At 37.4% G+C, this 22,050-nt stretch overlaps 1 protein-coding gene across 8 annotated transcripts in view; it reads right to left on the bottom strand.

The window, feature by feature from the left end:
- Positions 1–22,050, bottom strand: part of KCNIP4 (potassium voltage-gated channel interacting protein 4) — a 382,096-nt gene that overhangs the window by 237,329 nt on the left and 122,717 nt on the right. The gene's annotated exons all lie outside the window — the stretch shown is intronic.

The following is a 22,050-nucleotide window of genomic DNA, read 5'->3' as shown; positions in this document are numbered from 1 at the left end:
CCCATGCCGGTCTGCTCAGAGGCAATGAGCCCTCAATTGCTAGAGGACTGAATTTACTGTAACCTTTGTAGATATATGACTGAAGTATTAAAGCCCACAGTGCATGATTAAAGGAAAGCAGGCTAGGTTCTGTTTTTAGACTCTCTCAAAGGTTTTGTCTGTTTTCTTCCAAATATATTCCAAACTCCTGTGACTCTAAAATGCATAAATTTTGGAGGGAAACAAGTCAAGATTTTTTTTTTTTAATGCCTATCATATGTATCCCTATATCATATATCCTTAATGCTGCACAAACCCCAGACAGAAGGTATTTGCAGTCCATTTGTAAAAGCCAAGCATAGTTCTAGAAAAGCTGTAAGGATCTCAAACCTGCACTGTTTGAAAAGCAATCAAAGGCATTCCGAGCTGGAGCATAGGCACAGTGGTACTTCATGATAGAGCACAGAAATATACTCTTTGTTCACTGGCTAGCACAGACTGCAGGAGTGATATTCTGGATTATGCCCAAACTTGCATGATTTCTGAGACAACAAACAACTCTGTATTTGGTTTTTGTATAGAGGCAGGGAAAATACACCTTCAGCTTACTGTTCTGTCTCCAGTAGTGGCCAGAGGTGGAAGACGAAACACAGTGATAGTTCCCTTGTGATATCCTTGAAATTTTCAGCCAGGACCTTCTGAAGAGAAGTAAATCTTTTGCAGAGTTGCTTTGTAGGATTTCTTTCCCACAAATTTATAAAATTGATTTTTTTGAATCCTTCTAAGCATTGGCCAAAATCAATATGTGTTTGCAAAGAGCTTTATAAGTTGCTACGTGCAGTGAAATAGGTACATCCTCAGTACGTTCTGAATCTGCCACCTGATAATTTCACTCCTCATACTTTAGTAATGAGAAACAGTGAACTTCCCTTCATGACATTCACTTTTAAAACCTCCTCTTCCACCTTCCCCTTTATTAGTCATTTTTTCCAAGGCTGAAGTCCTGATGTACTTAGACATGCCCTTATACTAAAAATCTTCAATACCTTTGATCACTCATGCTGCCTTTCTCTGTACCCTTTCTAGCTTTATTTTGTCCTTTATAAAACACCAGAAGAGCATACAGAATTTAAGATGAAGGCAATAGATTTATACAAGGCTATAATGATCTTTGCTTTCATTCTTTATTCCTTTCCTAATAATTTTTAATGTCATATTTGCTTTCTTGATAGCTACTCAGCTCTGAGGTGACATTTTCAGAGCATAACCTATTATAATTCACAGATCTCATTCTTGAGTGATAAAACCACAAACACAGCACACCCCTGCGGATGTCACTGGAGGACTGTTTTTAACATGTACATTACTTTACATTTACGAATACTGACAGTTTATTGTGTATTCTTTCAACATTTTTCTGCCAGTCTGTACTGCTGACCTTTTGCCATTCCCTTAGAGGAACTTATCCCTGCCCAGCTGTCCAGGATCGTGATAGCAGCATTGAGAATGAGACTTATGTTTAAAGAGGTCACTGTAAATAATAAATAAGTAAAAAAGTAAATAAATAAAACACAGTGACTATAATCCTTACTGATAAAACCTGGAAAACACCTTAGCTTTTCTGGTAACATAAGCTGTTTTTCCACCACTTGCAATTATGAACCAAATGTTTAGAAATGCTATTTTTTTTATTAAAGGCAAAAAGAAGTCTCTGACAAAAGTAGATAAAGGGGCTAACGTAGACCTCCTCAAGCATAACTGCAGCAATAATTTCACTGTCCGTCCTTTTGGAGTGTCAATTGTTATCTGAACTGCTTTCTACTCTTGTAGAATGTTCCAGTTGATGTTAAAGATTAAGTCATGCTGGGTAGCAAAGCCCTTTAAAGATCACTGATCATTGGTTTAACTTTGTGTTAGCTAGTCCTCCCTGCTAGCCGCACCTTACACTTCTGTCTCCTCTATCTGTCATATTTTGAGCTGCCATTTGCTTTGATAATCTCCTCTGTTTATTTTATTCCAGCACCTTTGCCATGAGTTGACATTTCAGTTCTTTGAATATTGAGTGTAATGGAAAGAACTTCTTGTTCACAGGAGGCACCAGGATGGTTTGACTGCACCTCTGTAAGTCACCCTGCAGGTCATATCATCTGGTGTATTCCCATGCTAGAGGGCACTGCCCAGGTTTAAGGAAAACACTGACCTAAGAAATATTGATGCAAGCTTTTGTATCCTAACTATAGAATTCCCTGATAATACAAGTCCACTGTTTTAGAAATAATAGCTGTGTGGGCTGAGGTCAAACACACAAGCATTTCAGGCCTGTCACTGAGCATATCCATCTATTTCCTCTCCACTTAAATAAAAAACAACTCAATCAGACATCCAAGGCATTACTTCCCCTTAGAAAAGCTCTGTAAACCTCAGTTAGCCATACACTTTCAGACCTAACAGTCTAACGCTTGAGAAATTGTCATGATTCATTCATTTTTCCTCTTTCCCAGCAATCTGAAACGTACCTTCTCACACACAGCCTGTACTGAGCGTCTACGCGTGGAGAGATAAGCCTGAACTCTTCTGTCATACTACATAAAACATGAACATAAGAACATGCATTCACTTGGCGTTTCCTCTGTAGGGCTTTCTCTTACTTATGCATTGCAAACAAATATTTTGATAATTTTATGCTTTTAGCAAGTTACTTTTCAAGATCTTCTTGGAATGCCATAATACTTCTATATTTAAGCATAGCATATAGATTTTTCTCGACTTTCTTAATATTCCTTAGTATTTTCTTTGTCTCTACTATTTAATGGCACTTCTTTCCCCTCTAAAACCTATTGTGACACAGTGGTGTTGACTTTTACTGAGTCTCAAATATGATATTTTTAAAATATCACCATCACATCTGAACATACCTTGCCCTTGTGGATGGTCCTTTCAATTTACTTTCAATGAACTCTACATTCTTATACCAATCTTACTTTTAAAGGTAAGCAGTAGTAATAAGGGATTCTGCTTTTCCTTTCAGGATATTGAAACTAATGACATACAGCAACTTAAAGAGTTGGTGAGTGGCACTTCAACAGTAACATTTTGAACTGGATCCTCCACTGTTTGAGATGAACTTAACTTTTTCTCTTTTTGTGGTTCCCTGAGCAGCTGTGACATGGGACGGGCATTTGAAGGTTTTAAAAATTGACATTTGGAATTATATTGAACCTATATTCAAAGGAAATAATGTAATTCTTCCACTATAATTGCATTTTTTTATGTGTTGTGTTCTAGGGCACACTTCAATAAATGCCTGTCTTAACTTCAGATACTGAATTCTTATGTTAATGTCTGAATACCATGAATAAAAACCGATCCTGAATTGCTACTTAACATCACTCTTCAGTGTAGACCCTATTGCTTAAAAGTGGCTGAAATAGGAAAAAAAAAAAAAAAACCAACAATGAAATAGCAGCAATATTTCCCTTTTTTGAAGCTTAAAAATCTCTTTTGACTTTCACAGCGTATCTGTATGGTTTTACCCTGTTTTTTCTTTCCTTTATCCCATTCTGTCCCTCCCTTTTTCAGCTGCCATTCTACTTTAAAATGCATATCAGTCTTTAAGATTGATTTTCATATTCTACTCATTAAATCATGACTCCAAAGAAGAAAGTAGTCTATATGCACAAAGAGCTAGTACCACTAAGGGTGGATGTAATGATTTACAAATGAAATTCTGTAAGAACACTCAGTTTTAAAGAAACATTCTTAAATCAATATGCTGTGGTCATCCATTTAAGAATGTTCTTTGAGATAATGACACTTATCTATTAAACACATATCTACAGGACAAATCTACAATTTTTAAAGGGACATGGAAGACTTCGTTTGAGTTCTTGAAACTTCACTGGGGCAAGAGCCATAATTTTATCTGAGGAGCTTATTACCCTAGAATTTGCAATACACTGAGAGACAAGGAATTTGTAAAAGATCGTCCCAGAGCCTAATTCCTATTCATCACTGTTAGCAGACACAAAAAGGGGAGCTTTGATTGGCAAATTACATTAATAATTAAAAAAATATTTAATCTAGCCGTAAGGGTTTAATGTTTAGTAACTTAAGCATTTCTCCTGAGAAGCCACATGACACATTGCTCTGTAAACAGGAGAAGGTACAGAGTGTTGAAAGTTACATGAACATTGTAAAACTGTTGCAGAAAAGAATAGTTTTGCTTAAAATTCAATTTTCAAACTTTAAGAACACAAAATCTCAAAAATTGTTACAGAAAGGTAAAATGATTGACTTCTAGCTGTAATTTTCTCACAATCTTCTCCAAATCTCTGTTCAGTCTTATATGGGGTAGAAACTGAAGTGCTTCTTTTACACATTGGTGGGACTAAGTACTACCCTCAGCGATGGGCAGTAGGTTCATATCCTCATTCTTCAGGTTGCGACTTCAGTCCACAAGTATAAGAAACTGATCTGAGTGATTTGCAGTTCAATCAGTTTTGCAGATAAAAGGAAAGAATCCACATCACTCATTCCAGATATGGTTCAGTCACTTCCTTTCATATGGTTTTACAGAACATGTAAAAAAGAAACCTCGCTATCTGAGAACATGTGTTCCTTCTCTGTAAAGCTTAAAACATATATTTGCTTTGATTCAATTGCTAACCAAACTAAAAATACAGTTTGTTGTTTTTTTTTTAAAGAAAGACTATTTTTATCACAGCAGTGAAGACTGTACATATGGTTGTAAGTGAAATGATGGGTTGATATAACCTTAGAAGCCTACTGCATCTATGCATACCTGATATACCCATGACTGTCACCCTAAAAGAACAAAGCACAGTACTTCATTAAATTCAAAATTCCAAAGAACTCAGTGTTTGCATTAACTGCATTATAACCATTTCAGGATATATACATAGGTCATAGGCACTGTAGTTTTTTTTCAAAGTAAAGTAAGCTACTCAAGTTTATACAAACAGACCAGCGTTAGCTATAAGAAAGATCACAAACAGAACATCCATCTCACCTGTAACCAGGTATCAAACAGTTAGAGATCAGCGAAAGAACCTAAGGGAATGGCACAGAACTGCATCAGGGGAGGGCCATGTTGGGTGTTAGTAAAAAGCTCTACACCAGAGGGTGATTGGCAAGGAACAGTCTCCCCAGGACAGCAGGCATGGCTCCAAGCTGCCAGAATTCAAGGGTCTACACTTTTGGACATAGTGTTTGAATTTTGGGTGGTCTTGTATGGAGCCAGGAGTTGGACTTGATGATCCTTCTGGGTCCCTTCCAGCTTAGGATATTCTATTATTTTAGGTTTTACCCACAAGCCTTCATGGTGACTTTAGTCTTCCCGTTACAGAGTTGTTCAAAATTAGGTTTATGCATTCTGGGTAAGTTTTCATGGCACAGCAATCACAGTAACTGGTTTTCTAATGACTTTTTTTTACCTCATCAAGCAGTTTAAAAACACTCCAAAAAAAAACCAACAACAACAACAACAACAAACATCACACAGAGCTGAAATATGTAAGAAAGTTTCTTCATTTAACTGCTATGATCCTGTGAAAACAGCACCCTCCTGATTCCAGTCCATTAAGGGCAAAGCATTTCTTTCTAAGTAAGAAATTGCAAGTCCTTTTCTAGCAGCTAACTTTTTGAACTTCATTTGGGCTAGGAATAATCTTACAAATGCAAAGTTCACACATATTTCTCTCAACTGAACTACTTCATGTCATTTTCTCTGCTATTCCAGTCATGGATCACTGTTAGCATCATCATATTTACAGTTATATTTTCTCCTCACTGGGCTCTTTCCAAGGATGATCAGATCTGATTTTCTGCCTCCGTACTCCCATTTTCTTATTCTACATCACATTAAACAATAATTCCTAATTTTAACTCAGAAGCTTTAAGATTTTAGATAAGCACAGGAATGAAGAAGGTAAAAATCAACAAATATCATCTCAGTATAAGAAAAATGTGCTTACCGTATATCTGAAAGATTCTCATATTGTATCTATAGCCATATCCGCAAGAAAAAAATATAAATAATCTCTATTGCAGACAAAAGCTAAATAAAACATTAGAGTGTAGTCCACAAAGGATAATAAATCTCAATTTGTTTTTGTCAGAGAGCTCACAAATATAACACAAATGTAAACATCTGTGCTATCTCTCAATATGTCTCTGGACTGGAAAGGTGAAATAGCCTAAGCTCGTTTGAAATGAATAAATAAATCATAGGGTTTAAATGCTCTCAAAGGATAAAGCATTCAATAACATATTGAAGAGTCAACTATTCACCGTAAAACAGATCAATTTACAAGCTAGACTTATCCTTTACCATTACTAATGACTGAAAGATGAGGAAAATCTATCTGAAGATAGCTGCTTTTCAGCCTAAATTTTCTTGCAAAAGATATTTGTTTTACACACAAAAATGAGAATATTTATTTTACAAGTATGGAGTCATAGTTTCAAAGTTTAAACAATCACTGCTCTTTTAAAAGGGAAATGAGTTGGAGAAGTGCAAAAGCAGCTACATAAATTTTCAGAAGTTATCTTAAATGGAAAATAATCCTGAAATGAAGAATAAAAAAAAGGAACTGACTGCTGTTTGTCAAGTGAGAAAGAACAGTTGCTTAGTAGCTCTTACAGCTGAAAAACCAGTGGACATCCAATGAAACTAGCAGGTGAACAAAGCAGCATCTTCACATACTGCACAGTTAAGATGCAAAATCCTTTCTGAGAAAATGCTGCAAATCCTAAATAAAGAGATATGTCTAAAAGAAAAACAGTTTAAAACTTCTGGAGTAAATTATATCAAGAACTATTAAATACAAGAACATAATCTGTTTGGAAAGTCCTTGAACTGTAAATTCCTGGGAATCAGAGAGCATTCCCAGGGTATCTCAAAATACGCTTTTCTTATTTTTTACTTTCTCTAAATATCTTGACTGAGATAAGATATAGAGCTAATGAATTTCAGTCTGACCTACAAGAGATTTTTATGTTCTGTATTGTCATTTATATATCAAACTGGAATCTCATTTATATGCCTACAGGACCTCATGACCTCTTCAAAATGAGTATAATAATTCTCATTGCAGATAAAACAGCCTAATAAAATAATATTTGACAGGAAAATTTGAGGACTAACTACAACCTACGTCAGGGTGATGATACATATATTGATAACGTTTTTTATTTACATCATCTCAATACCATGCACGACTGTAAACAGATGTATGCTACAACTTAAAATAACTATCTATATGATGTATTATGCATTACAAACAGTTCACAGAATTATGCACAATACTGATATCTCAGCTAAATCTCACATGATGTTGTCATGAAATCAAAAAGAAATGGGGAGAGGGCCTTACTATGTCTGGAGGCATTTTCTATCAGCGACCAAGCAGACAGAAGAAATAAAGAATCCTCTCACCTTCTTAGAGCTGCTGAAATAAAATGTTTGACTAGCAAGCCACAGCATAGGCTGTGAAGCCCAAAAAGTAAATAAATTTAACACAGCCTACCAGAGAACCAGGTCACCTCATTTTCAAGGAAAGGATGTAAATAAAAAGAAAATACCTAAGCTATAAATAAAAACTCTTGCGATCCTGCAGTAAGATTAGAGGCTGAAAGATTTTGGAAAACAATCTGTTTTCATTAGATATTGAAAATATCTTTTATATTGCTCTTGCTTATAAAAATAGTTTGTGCATTATGCAGTATTGAACAATAAACTGTTGTGTGATTATCAACCTCGTTTCTTTACTGCTAGTGAAGAATGCTTTTGTCTAAAACTTCTGAATTTATGACGCCACCAGACTGCGCCAACATAGCAAGAGTTATTTTTTTTCCCTTTTCACTGTTCAGAAGGCTTATTCTCAAAAACACATTTCCCAGTGTTTGCTGGATGTGATACAACAAGATCACAAAACAAAGAAGAACAATCGCCATTACAACATCCTAATTTTGTCACTACATATTGCTTACAAAATGCCACTGAAAAAAAATTTAAATTATTCCATTATAGTATTAATCTTTATTTAATCTTTACCAAAGTCCAGAATTGCGTGTACTGTAAGCTAACATTTCTTGCTTTTAAGCTGTCACCTGTACTTACTACATGCATGCTCTGCCTGGTCGTAGTTGAATCCTTAAATGATTTGTTGTGAAAGTTTCCCTCCTCGGAGAGAAGCAGACCAAGCCTTTTGTCAGTTTTCATCTAAAAAATATACCACCGTTCTGGGCTCCTCTGTTCAAAAAAGACAGGGATCACCTAGAAGGAATCCAGCAGAGGGCCAAAAAGATGATAAAAGATGAGGAAAGGCTGAGTAACCTGGGTCTGGTTAACCTGTGGAAAAGAAGACTAAGATGGGAGCTGATTAATATTTGTAAATACCTAAATGGAGGTGGGAGGCAAATGGATGAGGCCAGGCTCTTCTCAGCGGTGTGTAGCGATAGGTCAAAGAGTAATGGCCTCAAACTTGTGTATAGGAAGTTGCATACTAAGATGCAGAAGAAATTCCTTATGGTAAGGGTGACGGAGCACTGGGACAGGTTGCCCAGTGAGGATGTACAGACTCCTTCTGTGGAGATATTCAAGACATGTGGATGCCTCCCTGTGTGACCTAGTGTAGGGAACCTGCTTTTAGCAGGGGGTTGGACTCGATCTCTTGAGGTCCCTTCCAACTACTACAGTTCTGTGATCACCTTCTTGTTACTTGTGAATCTACTGTGAGGTACGAAGAGTTACCATCACTAAGACATCTGCACAAATAAGAGTCTGAATTACAAAATGATGAAATAAGAATAAGAAAATAAGAAAAAGAATATTGGAGGAATCAGAACAAAAAAAAGGATGGTTATTCCCTATGGTTTACTCACATTCAGAAGAGATGAAGAGATTCAGGGGTCAGATAGGAAAATAGCATCACAGTGACTGACAGTGATAAAAAGTAAGTATAGCATTAGGGATTGCTAGAGAAGTACAAGAAAACAAAGATAACTTTATAGAGGAAAAGGACAGTGAGGATGGCAAGATGAACAGAATAGTTTCTGTGTAACAACAGTTTCTCTAGAACATACAAAGTCATATCAAAGTATCAAGTTACATCCATACTCAATTTCTCCTACAATTTCCTGATTGGTCAAAGGCACGGATTGGGGTGAAAACCTGGTCTGACACATTACCACTGTTGCTATGTTCTCATTTCATCATTTTAACACCATTTCAATTTTTATTAGCTTTTATATCATCTTCGTTGTCACACAATGATATCCATTTTCTAACTTTGTCTGACGTCCTTAATATATTCACTTCTTGGCTAAACAGATTAAAAAAGCAAAAACCTCTCAAAAATGTATGAGTACAAATCAGTTTTCCTGAAACCCTGCTCTGACCTTCACCCCACTCACTGCCAGTCCTCCTTTTCGGCTTAACACTTTTCTCTTACAACTTCATCTTTACTTAAAAATCAATGATTTAAGTGACAGCTATCTCCCATTAGAAAGTTCCGTTAGAAGCACCATTTCACACAACAATGATATGTTTGGATTAACACTGCAAAGTTTAGAAACATCATTATTGTATTATTATCATTTAATGATTTTCATTTTACTTCTAGCTTTTTTTTTTAATACAATAAAGCCATTTCTCCATTTTCCACTAACACTATTCGTACTAAGAAATACATCTAACTACTGTGGAACAAAAATAGCATTGAAGAGTCTCAGAAAGATAAATTAACATATTTATGACTTTCTAGATAAACTTTTTAGAAGGCAGTAAAAGAATTTGAACTAGAAAAGTTATTTTCAAATTTCTTGATTAAACAGACAGCTCCTTAAAATAGTAGAATTCAGTGGGGGAAAAAAAAGGAGCACTTTTCCGAAGCAATGAAAACAAGTCATAGATCCGATCAAAAATCTGCATAAAACAATGTTAAATAATAGGCAGATGTTTTTTATGTGCAAATGCAGTTCATTACACTCTAAGAATAAAAGATACATATGTACATTAGAAAAGCAAAGTAGATAATGAAAAGCAATCTTCGAAACACACAGAAGTAATAATTAAAGAGATTATTTGAACACAAGTAGAAGCAATATAGAGCAAGCAACTGATGTATACAGAATACTGGACTTTCTGAAGCACAACCTTATTGCCCTCCTTTGTGTTGTTCTTTGAAAATGTTTCTAGCATGAGAGCTAACAATAAAAGCATCCAAGAGTCATGTCACAAGATGCTGAGAAATTAAAATTTATTCTAGGGTTTAAACATCTGTTTTGATTCTGAGCTGCTAAGCTCCTGTACAATGAAAAAATTGCAATAATATCTGTGTATTCAGATGAAATTTCGAAAATCACTTGTTCAATCAAAAAATAAGTAGTGAGAAAGCTAGTCCTTCTTCGGTCTGAATTTTTTTTCATAATGAAATTAACTCAGGGAGTGAACCCCAAAAATAATCCTCTAACAACAACTGCAGCAGAGACTTTAGAACCCATTATCAAAATTACTTTTATTTTAGCAGCCTAGGTTTCACCATGTAAATCTCCAGATTTGTTTTGCTAATCACAGGTGAAAAACTGGCTGAAGAAAAAATCTGGTCTTCTTTGGCTACAAGCACTGTTACCCAGAGGAAACAAAACGGCTTTAGTTGTTAGAGGGCAAAAGAAGGCGTACAAATGAGAGCACTGTTAGTGTGGCAGGCTTAACTGTGGCAGCAGCAAGAGCCTCATTCCTTCAACACAAACATCTGGCCTTTGAGTGCATTTACTCCTGACAGATTGTTGGCTCATTAGTGTTTCTTGATATCTTAGATTCTTTTTCTTGAGTTAGTTACGTTTCCTGAACTCTCTTGAGTCCCAGCTTACATCTGCAGTTCAGCAATTTAGATATTTGAGATGAAACAGCTCTTTTGAAAGAAGAGCTTTTGATTTCTCTCATTATTTAAGTGACCATGACTTGATTTACAGGAAAAGAAAAAGGAACATGGTCAGCCTTACACTCTAAGATCAGTCAAAACAGGGCAAGGTAGAGAGACAACTATGCAATCAACTCCATACCTGGAGCGCCTGTACCATTAAATTCTTAGGCAGCCCTTAAATACACGTCAGCAGCAGAACCTCGTGGTTCCCATACAAAAGCATCACCGACAATCACTTATTCATTCTGCTTTCAACTCATCCTGTTTTGCTATTGAGTACATCAGCAGAGAATGAACAGAAAAGTGAAGTGCAGCAGATCAGTGTCTCAATTTTCTTATTTTACAAAAACTGAAATTGATAAACTACCTTTTAAGAAAGTGCCAGTCATCTTAGAGAATGACTCAATCCACTGAACAAGGTTATTAGTTTAACAGCTAAAGCTGACATTTTCTCAAGTTGAATTTATATAGTATGTCTACAATACATTTTCAATTTACTTTTTATCTAATGCATTACACTCTGTCACTGTACTTGCAGACATATAATATAAACCTATGGAGTGAATCAAGTCTTATAAGTATATTTTTCCAAGCCAAGAATTTAGGTGGAAAATGAAGCCTTCAAATAAAGTGGAAACATTTATTTTTGCAGAAGCTTCACATCAGAATCTGTTTCCTAAACCACTACAGATCCCTCCAATGTTCAGAATATATGACTACACACATTCTCAGGGTACTTCTTTGTGGTGATGCTCTGTCAGACTTGGTCTCTCACAATTGACAAGAGATGAACAAAACTACAGCTGTTGTCCTCCCATTATTACGGCTGAATGTAAGAACTGATAAGTACCATCCCACAGGAGGGCTCCAAGGGATGGAGGACAGGCTGAGATTGCTGAGGCTGTTCAGCCTGGAGAAGGGAAAGCTCTGCAGATACCCGAGAATGGCCTTTCTATATCTACAGAATCTTTATCACTAATCTTCTGCATCTACTCTTGAGCAGAGTCTGTCATGATAGGAAAAGGGGAAATGGTTTCAAACTAACAGAGGGGAGATTTAGACTGGATATAATAAATATTGTTTTACAATAACAGTGATGAGGCACTGGTACAGGTTCCCCAGAAAGGTGGTGGCTGCCCCATCTCTGGAAACAGGGCTCTGAGCAACTTCATCCAGCTGTAGGTGTCCCTGTTCATTGCAGGGGAGCTGGATCTGATGATTTTTAAAGGTCCCTTCCCACTCAAAAGATTCTATGACCTTCCTACTATCTATTTTCCTCAGCCAACCCAATAACTAGTAAAGCAACTAGTAAACTAGTTAAGTAACACTTAAGTAAAGGTAAATAAATATCAGAACACTAAAAAAACAGAATAACCAAAGTGATTTTAGCAACAGAACTGAGATGCTGATGAGCTGTTGACACAAACTAAATCTCTCTTCTCTCCCAGGAATTTGCAGCTGCCTGCCTTCAGTGCATAATTCCTTCCTATGGAGCCACTTGTGCAACAGTCTGGTGCCTTGAGGTCCAAAAGTACTCAGAACTTCCAATGCACACATAGGAATGGAGACATCACCTGTCAAATCAAAAGCTCATTACTACCCTTTGACGGATGAAGTAGGTTTGCCAGACTTGGGTAGAGGGACCCCAGTAGCTATCCTATGGGAAACTGTGATACAGAAGCATAGGTATGACATACCTAATGAAGTATCCACAGGGTACCCTAATGGTGTACTCATTTTCTTTTGTCCTCAGCTGGTCTCCAGAACTCTATAGCTAGATCCTCAAACCTTTACATACCCTTTCCAAAATTTTTCCCAGATTGACCAAACCAACAGGGAAAGCTATTTCTGCTCTTCGGACATTTAATCTGAATTAATACTGTATCTAAGAAATCTTAGGCATGCTCAAGACGTGTTTATTGCTTTATGAGTAGAAAGAGGTTAGAGCAGAAAGTATCCACATTAACTAATTCAGGTCACCCCTGAAATAATACTTCTGGCACTCACCCTGTCAAAGCCTAGAGAGGGAAGCACAGGAAATGGCTCCTAGAGAAAATAATACGATTTTTGCATTCTTTTGGATGTGAAAGCCTTCCAGCTAAGAAAGACCAGGCTGCCTTCCATTATAGATCAGGTAAAGGAGAAAAAAGACTCGCGTCAATAGCTTTTCTCCATATATATTACACTTCACTGCATTCTCCTCACTCACTAGGAATAGTACGGAAGAACAAACAGCAGACACATTAGTTACATCACCAAGCGCAAAAGCAGCAGGAAGATAACAGACAGCACAGACATTGGCACAATACAACCCCCTCTGTATACTAAAACATGATGCTAATTCACTTAGCTCAAAATATAGAGTGAGGTCACTCTATATTTGTAACTATATACAGAAACAACTTCATTGATGAGCTATATTAATTCTTTTCTTTTCCCATTCTACCATACCATAGCAGTCAGGAAAAGAACATTTCTGCTAATTTACTGTGCCTGGGAATGTCCCTAAGTGAGAATATTCCAGGTGGGGAACAACCCATGTTCTCTTACTTTCCAATCTGGTACATCTGGATGTGAACTGTTCTTTGGGAATACTTTCTGAAAAGCTTTATCTCCTGAAAGATGTCCAGGAATTGCTGGTGGGACAAGGAGTTAGCGCATGCCAGATTTCCATGGACCATGATACCAGTGCCTGGGAGATACTTGAGTAATGTTCAACATGGTAAAACAGCAGCAGGGAAGTAATACAGGTAAAGCTTTTTGTTTTTAAGTAGTTGTCATGGTTTTATGATTTTTCGTTATTGGTATTCCACATCATAACATCATGCAGTGTATTGGGAGTTAAAGAGCAAATGCTCTAGTGCTGGGTACTTGTCCAGGAGAGAATAACTACGTTCCCCAGAAGACTGTTTGAGTACTGTTATCATTCCTGCTCAGGGGAACAGATATAAGGCCTGCAGGTCACCTGACCTGGGTCCTCTTCCCGTCTTCTCGTCTCGTCGTGCTCGCTTTTGGATCATCTTGCTGCTGCTCCCTACTGTACGCAAGGCTTCAGTATTAGTGTAAGGCCTTTAGCTCTCAGACTACCCTTCTCTCAATTATATTTGATTTTATTAACAATTATATTGAATTATATTGTATTATAGTGTGTTATCATGCATTCCGATACTATATTTAGTAAATTAGTTTGTTTCTCCTCAGATTGTTGCTGCTGTTTTTTTTTAATTATTCTTTTTTTGTGGGGGGTCCCCTGTTTCCCTTTTCTGGAGGCGCAGATTTTGCAAAAAAAATCCCTCCGCCCCACTAGTCATGGAACTGGGCCGGACCAGCCCGTAAACCATCGACAGTAGTCTCTTCATTTCATTGTATTACATTGCCTGCACACACTGCTTGGACTGTATCCATGCACCAAACCACAGCCTCCAGGACTGACTGTCCTTCACCCAGCAGAAACCCCTGAGCGTTAAGAGCTGCCTGTCAATCCTTCCAGTGACAGCATTACAAAGGTGTGAAAGATGCAATGAAAACCTTTTAAAGTATCAAAATATAACCACATTGGAGCAAAAAAAGCCACAAGAATATTAGAGGCTAAAGTTGCTGGCAACAGTGCCTGAGGTTGTATTTACATCAATGTTTATTGCCTACAGTGGTGGAGTAAGTAACATTTCTATGTCCACCTATATTAATATTTATAGTGAGAGGGAAAAAATCCTTTAGCTAGAATAATGTGAGAGAAACACATGAAGGACAGATAGTTTATTATGTCAAATAGATTCAAGAGTCTTACTACTAAAAGTAACAGTCCCAGGGCAATAGACACTGCACGGCTGCAATTTATTGGGAAAAGATGCAATAAAAGGAAAAGCACCACATTTTTACTGGTATTCCACTAAATCTATAAGGGACTAATTTAATTTAAGCAACAGGTCTTATAAGCCTTTTTTTTTTTTAATTTTTTTTTTTTTTAACCTGGTCACCAGCTTGGCAAATTAGTTAGTGTTGTACACTTCTTTGGTGTCACTCTTACCAGCATCATTTTTGATTGTCAAAGTTCTTTATCTTTCAATCTGAAAGTTAAAGTTTCTCAGAAGTCTTTAGAAAATCAAAGCAATTTCAATCCACTAAATCTCTCTTCTCTGTTCTGTCAGTGATATCTTCAAAATATTATAGGAGTTTATTTAGCTATAACCTCTTCTGACCACATTCACGTTTTTCTCAAACAAATCTTTTATTTATGTATAAAATAACTCCACTGAGTACAGTACAACAAATTTCAGTAACTGTTACTAACTCAAAATCAGCTGAATAGTAATATAAAATTGTTGTTATATTAGATAGCTGATGAATCATCTTAAATTTGTCTGGTGTCATCAGTCCAACTCCTAATAACACCATCCTCCTCCCTTTAGCACAGTGTCCATCAGGCAACCAAGAATAAAGAAAACATGATGTGGTTAATCCAGGCCCTTAGTACACTGAATTACTGGCATTACTCATTTTCATATGCATGGCCTCAAATCTGTGGCAGATTGTAAATTTGTAGCTGAGTTTTGTGTATTAATTTTTTTGCACAGGGAATTTCATGTTTCTACTTCAAAACGTAAATGCTAGTTATGAAGTTATGTCAATTATTTCTATTACTCTTCTTCAATACCAATGAATAAAGTCAATTAAACAATATCTTCCAGTGCAATTAAGAGCAACTCTGAAGACTTGGTGTTACCAAGAGGCTCTTAACCATTTTTTTTAAAACATTTTTTTGCATTCAGATAAATGAGTCTATTCTGTCTCTCACACTCCCTTTTACAGCCTGCAACATCATTCTGGTCATCCCTATGACAATCCTAGCGCAACTCAACTGCTAAACTTTCATACAGAGTTTTAGGGCCTGACCTAATTTCACTGTATCCACTAGACCTGCATAAAATGTTAGCTTGCATGCAAAAATCAAGGACACATCAAGACTATAAATACTCACTTGCCAAGAAATGGTGTAAGCACACAGTCATACTGCGGTTGCTATCATTCATTTCTTTTTTTGCATGGCAGGTGAGATTCAGCATTAACTTGTGTCTTGCAACAAACGTGTTTTGGTCTAATACATTTCAAAGTGCAAATAAAGGTGTTATCTTAAAACCACAGTCAGTTTCCTTCTAAAAAAAAAAGGAAAGAGCTGGAGGTCACTGTGTCACATAGTACTTTGCAATATGTAGAAAGCAGAAAGAACTTAGTTCATTTTGAAAGACTAGCTACAGACAGCTGTTAATAAATTTGCTTCAATTTGGCTATCTTCCTTTGCTTCTTTGCAAGCTTCCTTTAAAACTTTTTGAAGAATACATGAGGAATTAAATCTGCTTACAAAATAAACCAAAACACTTTCTGAGGTGAAAAAGATTGACTAAGAATTTTAAATGATTTTATGAAGGAAAACTGAAAAGTTACAAAGCTTGACGGCAGAATTTCCTAAGCAGCTACCTAGGAGATGCAGGAGGGGTGACACCAGTTATGTTATTACACACACTGTTACACAAATCTAAAATACCCGCAAAGAAAAGAAAAAACAGAACTAAGGTACTTCAGATCTCAAAATGAAATAGGGAAAGAGGTATACTGTAAAGCATTAGACTGGGTGAAAACAAATTACATGGATATTAAATACATATTATTTTCTGTCTATAAACATAAAAAATGGTGGAGCACCCAGAGGTAAAAATAATAATAATGGGGATGGTGTCTACTACTACAGTAACTACTGCTTTCCTTCCTGACTGCCCAATATTCACACTACATTTCTCTCTCTGCAGAAATGAAGAATCATAGAATCATTTAATTTAAAATCTAGTTCAACTTACTTGTAATGAACAGGGACACCTACAGCTGGATCAGGTTTCTCAGAGCCCCATCCAGCCTGACCTTGAGGTTCCCAGGGACAGGGCAGCCACCACTTCTCTAGGCAACTTGTGCCAGTGCCTCGCCACACTTATTGTAAAAAACTTCTTCCTTATATCCAATCTTAATCTTACCTCTTTTAGTAGGAAACCATTTCCCCTTGTATCAGAACAGAACCTGCTCAAGAGTCTATCCCCTTCCTTTTTGCAGCCCCTCTATAGATACAGAAAAGCCGCTCTCAGGTCTCCCTGAAGCCTTCTGTTCTCCAGGCTGAACAGCTCCAGCTCTCTCAGCCCATCCTCAAAGGAGAGGTGTTCTATTCTGTGGATCATTTTTGCAGCCTTCCTCTGGATGCACTCCAACAGGTCCAGCTTTCTCTTGTACTGAGGACTCCACATCTGGATGTAGTACTCCAGGTGAGTCCTCACCAGCACAGAACAGATGGGCAGGATCACCTCCCTCTCCCTGCTGGCCACACTGCTTTTGATGCAGCACAGGATACAATTGGCTTTCTGGGCAGTGAGGGCACATTGCTGGCTCATGTCCAGCTTCCCATCCACCAGTACCACGAAGTCCTTTATAGCATGGCTGTGCTCAATCCTTTCATCCCCTAGCCTGTATTGATATACATACAAGGTCAGAACTTAGCCCGTGGCAGGTTTTGTAGGTGGGTTCTTGCCTTTACCATTGATTTAAATTTCAGACTTAAATTTTATTCCTTCTCTTCAGTAAGTGCTGTAATCTGTTTTTATGAATTGATTTTTTTATGTTGGAAATGTCAGTCTGAATCACAGAACGTTTAGCATGTTGGAAAATAATTGTAATAGAAAGTGAAATATTTGAAATCTGAGAAGCTGGCTGGGGGGCAAATACAAAGAAAGTAGGATTATGCTCTTCAGAGGATGGTTCTCCTATGAATGCAAGACATCTGATGTCCCTGAAGGACATTACCCTCTGGTTTACTGCTGCCAGATTTCTTAGAACAAGCACATCCCTGGAGGAACTGCTCACTTGCATTTGGGATGGTATGCTATTATGATAGCAGCCAACTTGGAAAAGTTACTAAAAGCTGCTGCAGCATGTGAAAATATGTTCTGGAGCATATAAAACCTCCAAAAAGAAGCCAAAACCTCATATGACTTCGAGATTAAATCCAAATTTTTCTGATTCGTAACTCCCTGCAACACACAGTTATCAGAAGCTGAATACCTTCAAAACACTTAGCTCTTTTTTCCTTTCTCTTCAATGAAATTAAGATCTTTCCATTTTCTCTGAATGACCATTCCAAAGAGTTAAGATGCTAGTCTGAGTTAAAAATCAGAAAACAGGGGAAGATGACTGACTGCATAAGAAGGAGTCTTGGGTGGGGGGGGAGGGGAAACAACAAGATGAATTTACTCTAGAGGCAGCTAAACCCCAGCACCTCAACACCTGCTAAGTAAGTAAACTCTTAACTCCCCCCATCCACACTGCTATGAATAACACTGAGCTTGGTGAAGTACACTCTGACAGAAGCAAATTTACACCCATGGGAAGACAGTATACAGATTGCATCACTGTGAATGGAAAGTCTGAGCAACTAAAACACTTTCCCTTGCTTTGTTGCTAAATACTGGAGTCCTCCATATCTCCCACCTCCTGTGAGCGACCCGTGAGTCCAATCTCTCAAAAAGCCATTTAGAATCTCCTTCTTTCAGTCCTGCATTCCCTTTGAAGGACTTAAGCCAACTCTGCTAAGGCACCCAAACCTGCACCCTTCCTTGGTTAGAACACCAATGAGTTAATTCCAGAACAGTGGAAGACTCACATTCAGACCTCACTAATCAACTTCATAAGGTTACACAGTGTAGTTTCTATTTAGTACCACAGGCCTTGAAAACTATCAATCTCATCCTAAAGTGCCAAATTTTAATATTTCCTTGATACTGTTTTCTGGGTTAAGAATCACACTGAAGTCATGAAGAGAAAAAGGAACAAGAATCATATGCTTGCTGTTGATCTAAATATACTACGTACCAAAATTTACCAGGTACATTTCGGGAAGGAAATGTGATCTTCAGGGATTTCTGAATTTATAATAGCTTGCAAATGCGTACTAGCAGATGCTGTTGCGTGATGAAAGTTTCTCAGTAGGAGAAATTATTTTTATCTCTAATCAAGCAGGTATAAAATCAGTATATGCAATCTAGTTCTTCAACTCTTACAAAAAAAAAAAAGATAAAACACCCATCTAGAGCACATCACCATAAAGGCAAATGTATTTTCCCTTCGCAGGAGTGAAAAATGCAAGAGCTGTTACAGTGTGCTCTATATAGGATAGATTTCTATACCTAAGGCTCAAAAGAAACAGTCATATTTTTATGCTAGAAAAAAAAAAAAAGATCAGTCTCAATAGGCAGTTGTCTCCCATGGATTATTAGGTCTCTCAAGACAGCTTATATAACATACATTGGTCTTATGACTAGCTTGAAAACCCAAGGAGACATAACATAATCCTCCTAAAAGTTAAGGGCCATATTGCAACAGGGGTTTGAAGATAAAAGTTGGTCCAAGTTCTTCTGATTTTAGCATTGCTTTTTACTTCAAATATTCTTTTTAGTCTTAACTCCAGCATGTGTGGGAAGTTATTAGTGAGGGCGCAGAAAGCAGACTCTCTAGTACCAGATAGAGGAAACCTCTGCTGCTGCAACCGTCTAGGAACTTTTGCTGTGATAAGCCCTTACATAAATGGGAAAGAGAGGTGAAAATTCCAACTCATGAGACTCAGTGAATGATCCAATGACAAATAAACCATCTAACCACACTACTTAATAAAACAGATGCTTCAGTTAAAATATAGAAAGGCATTCTTCAATATGAAGGGCCAAATCTATTTTTAAAAGTATGAATTTCTGTGCACAGCCATTGAACAGTTGAAAAGTGCCACAGGGTCCCTTTTTCTATGTTGTTTGCTTTATCTGCTTTTCTTTCTTTTTTTTTTTTTTTTTTTTTTTGCATAATTTTGTCATTACTAGCTTCAATATTCACTGCTGTTTTCTCTTCCTGTTGTTGCTTGCTGTCTTTTTTTCCACCTCTAGTTTCCTTGTTATTTGAAGGTTCTCCATCCATGTTTTTCTCACTCCAGTCCTCTCAACCTTTCCTTCCACTGCCAGAAAATCAGCTCAATTTTATTACCCATAACATACAATTCTCACACTGGGAAGTGTGTATGGACTAGTTATATACGAAAATGAGATGCTAAAGAACCTTCAGAAATTACGACAACAGAAATCATAGAATCATACAATTGTTCAGGTTGGAAAAGACCTTAAAGATCATCGAGTCCAACCATGACCTAACCACACTACCCTAACTCTAACAACCCTCCACTAAATCATGTCCCTGAGCACCACATCCAAACCGTGTTTAAACACATCCAGGGATGGTGACTCAACCACCTCCTTGAGGAGCCTACTCCAGTGCTTCACAACCCTTTCTGTAAAGAAGTGTTTCCTGATATCCAACCTAAACTTATCCTGGCACAACTTGAGGCCATTTCCCCTTGTCCTGTCACCAGTGAGAAGAGACCAACTTCACTCTCGCTGTAAGCACCCTTCAGATATTGGAAGAGAGCAATAAGGTCTCCCCCTCGGCCTCCTTCTCCCCAGACTAAACAGCCCCAGTTCCTTCAGTTGCTTCTCGTATGGCAAAAGAAAGAACCCAGGGAACTTCAGTCTCCTTTCTAGGTATTCCCAACAGGTCATTCTAAGGCCTACCAGATCTTGATAGGACATAGCAAATGCCGTAGGTGCCATGCTGAAGTTACTAACTGTAGAAAAAAAAAATGGCATTTTAGATCATGCTAATCACTAAATGAAAAGGGAAGTAAAACGTCTCCAAGTTAAGGCAACAAACATCTGCTGTTTCAATTAAGTAAAGAAAAAAGGAAAACTAAGAGCAAATTCGGAAGTCAAGTAGATAGCAAAGAGAAGAGAATCTACCACGATTTAACACCAGGACAGAGCAGGAACAGCATATTCTCTGCCCCACAGAGACTGAGGGAAGTTATCAGATCCTTCCCATTGTGAAGTCATGGAGACGGCAAAAAGAATGCTTGTTCCCTTCCTAGAAGGCTGAATTCTTCTGGTTCTGGCTGGCTCACCAGTGATCTCTAAGTCTCAAGTTTGTAGTTTGTATCTAAGACAGCATCAAAATTCTCAGTGTACAGAAAACCTGGATTTATACCTGGAATGAAACGGTCTAAAGCAACAAAGGAGCCTTTTTTGCTGAATATTTTCAAGTGTTAACAGGACATAGACATATATCATAACGATTTTTAAATATCTTCAGCCTCTTTGAGGCATGATTTTTTCCATTTGTGCAAGGCCTTATGAGATCAATGGAGTGATTTAAACATGACACAGTTCTGAAATCTTGAGGGAAATCCTTTGTCTATAAAGAAGAAACATGCTGCAGGCCCTATTTCTGGAAATCAGCTCTTTCATCATAAGTGAAAACCTGGTCAGCTCCCACACTGTTGTAGATACAGCCTTCAGTACTACTCATAAGCATGTGTTGCAAGGTCTAAGAAATGTTAAATGCTCTAAGAAGCATTTAACTGACATTTTCAGAGGATTTAAAAATGTAATCATTAATGCTATTATCTTAGTCTTGCTAGACTTGGATAATCCTCAGTGACACTCAGCAACTTCCCTAAACAAAAAATACCCTTCCAGTTTGCAAAATAAGCCCATTCATGCAAAGCAAATCTACATTTCCCAATCAAACATGGCTCAAGGGGGTTCTGCAGTTTTCTTCTTTTGCGAGCAGTCATGTAGCATATGCTGTCATTTTAATTTCTGCAAAGCAATTCTTATCCAAACTTGGGCACTCCACAGTGTTTCTGTGCCTCTAAACAGATTTTTCTGGGAGTTGTACCAAGGAGAAACACCCAGCAATGCTGCCAAACCAGCTGTTAAATGTGAGAAAAGAATTCAAAGTCACTTCACAGAGTATTTTCTATTACAGCATCTGGGCTTGATTGTCTTACCAGCAATTGTTACAGATACAAAATGTTCAACATATGGTATGATGTCTGCACAGCTACAGACTTGCACACATAGATACACATAAACATTCCATAGTGCAGTATGACTGAAATTCAGAGAAAATACTTCTAAAGGATACATACAAGAATAATGGGCTATTTGAAAACTGTCTGCTGAGTAATAGAAGTAATAGGCCATGGATTTACCAT

This window comes from Gallus gallus, chromosome 4 (assembly GCF_016699485.2).
Source record: "Gallus gallus isolate bGalGal1 chromosome 4, bGalGal1.mat.broiler.GRCg7b, whole genome shotgun sequence".
NCBI lineage: Eukaryota > Metazoa > Chordata > Aves > Galliformes > Phasianidae > Gallus > Gallus gallus.
This window is presented reverse-complemented; position numbering and strand designations above follow the sequence as displayed.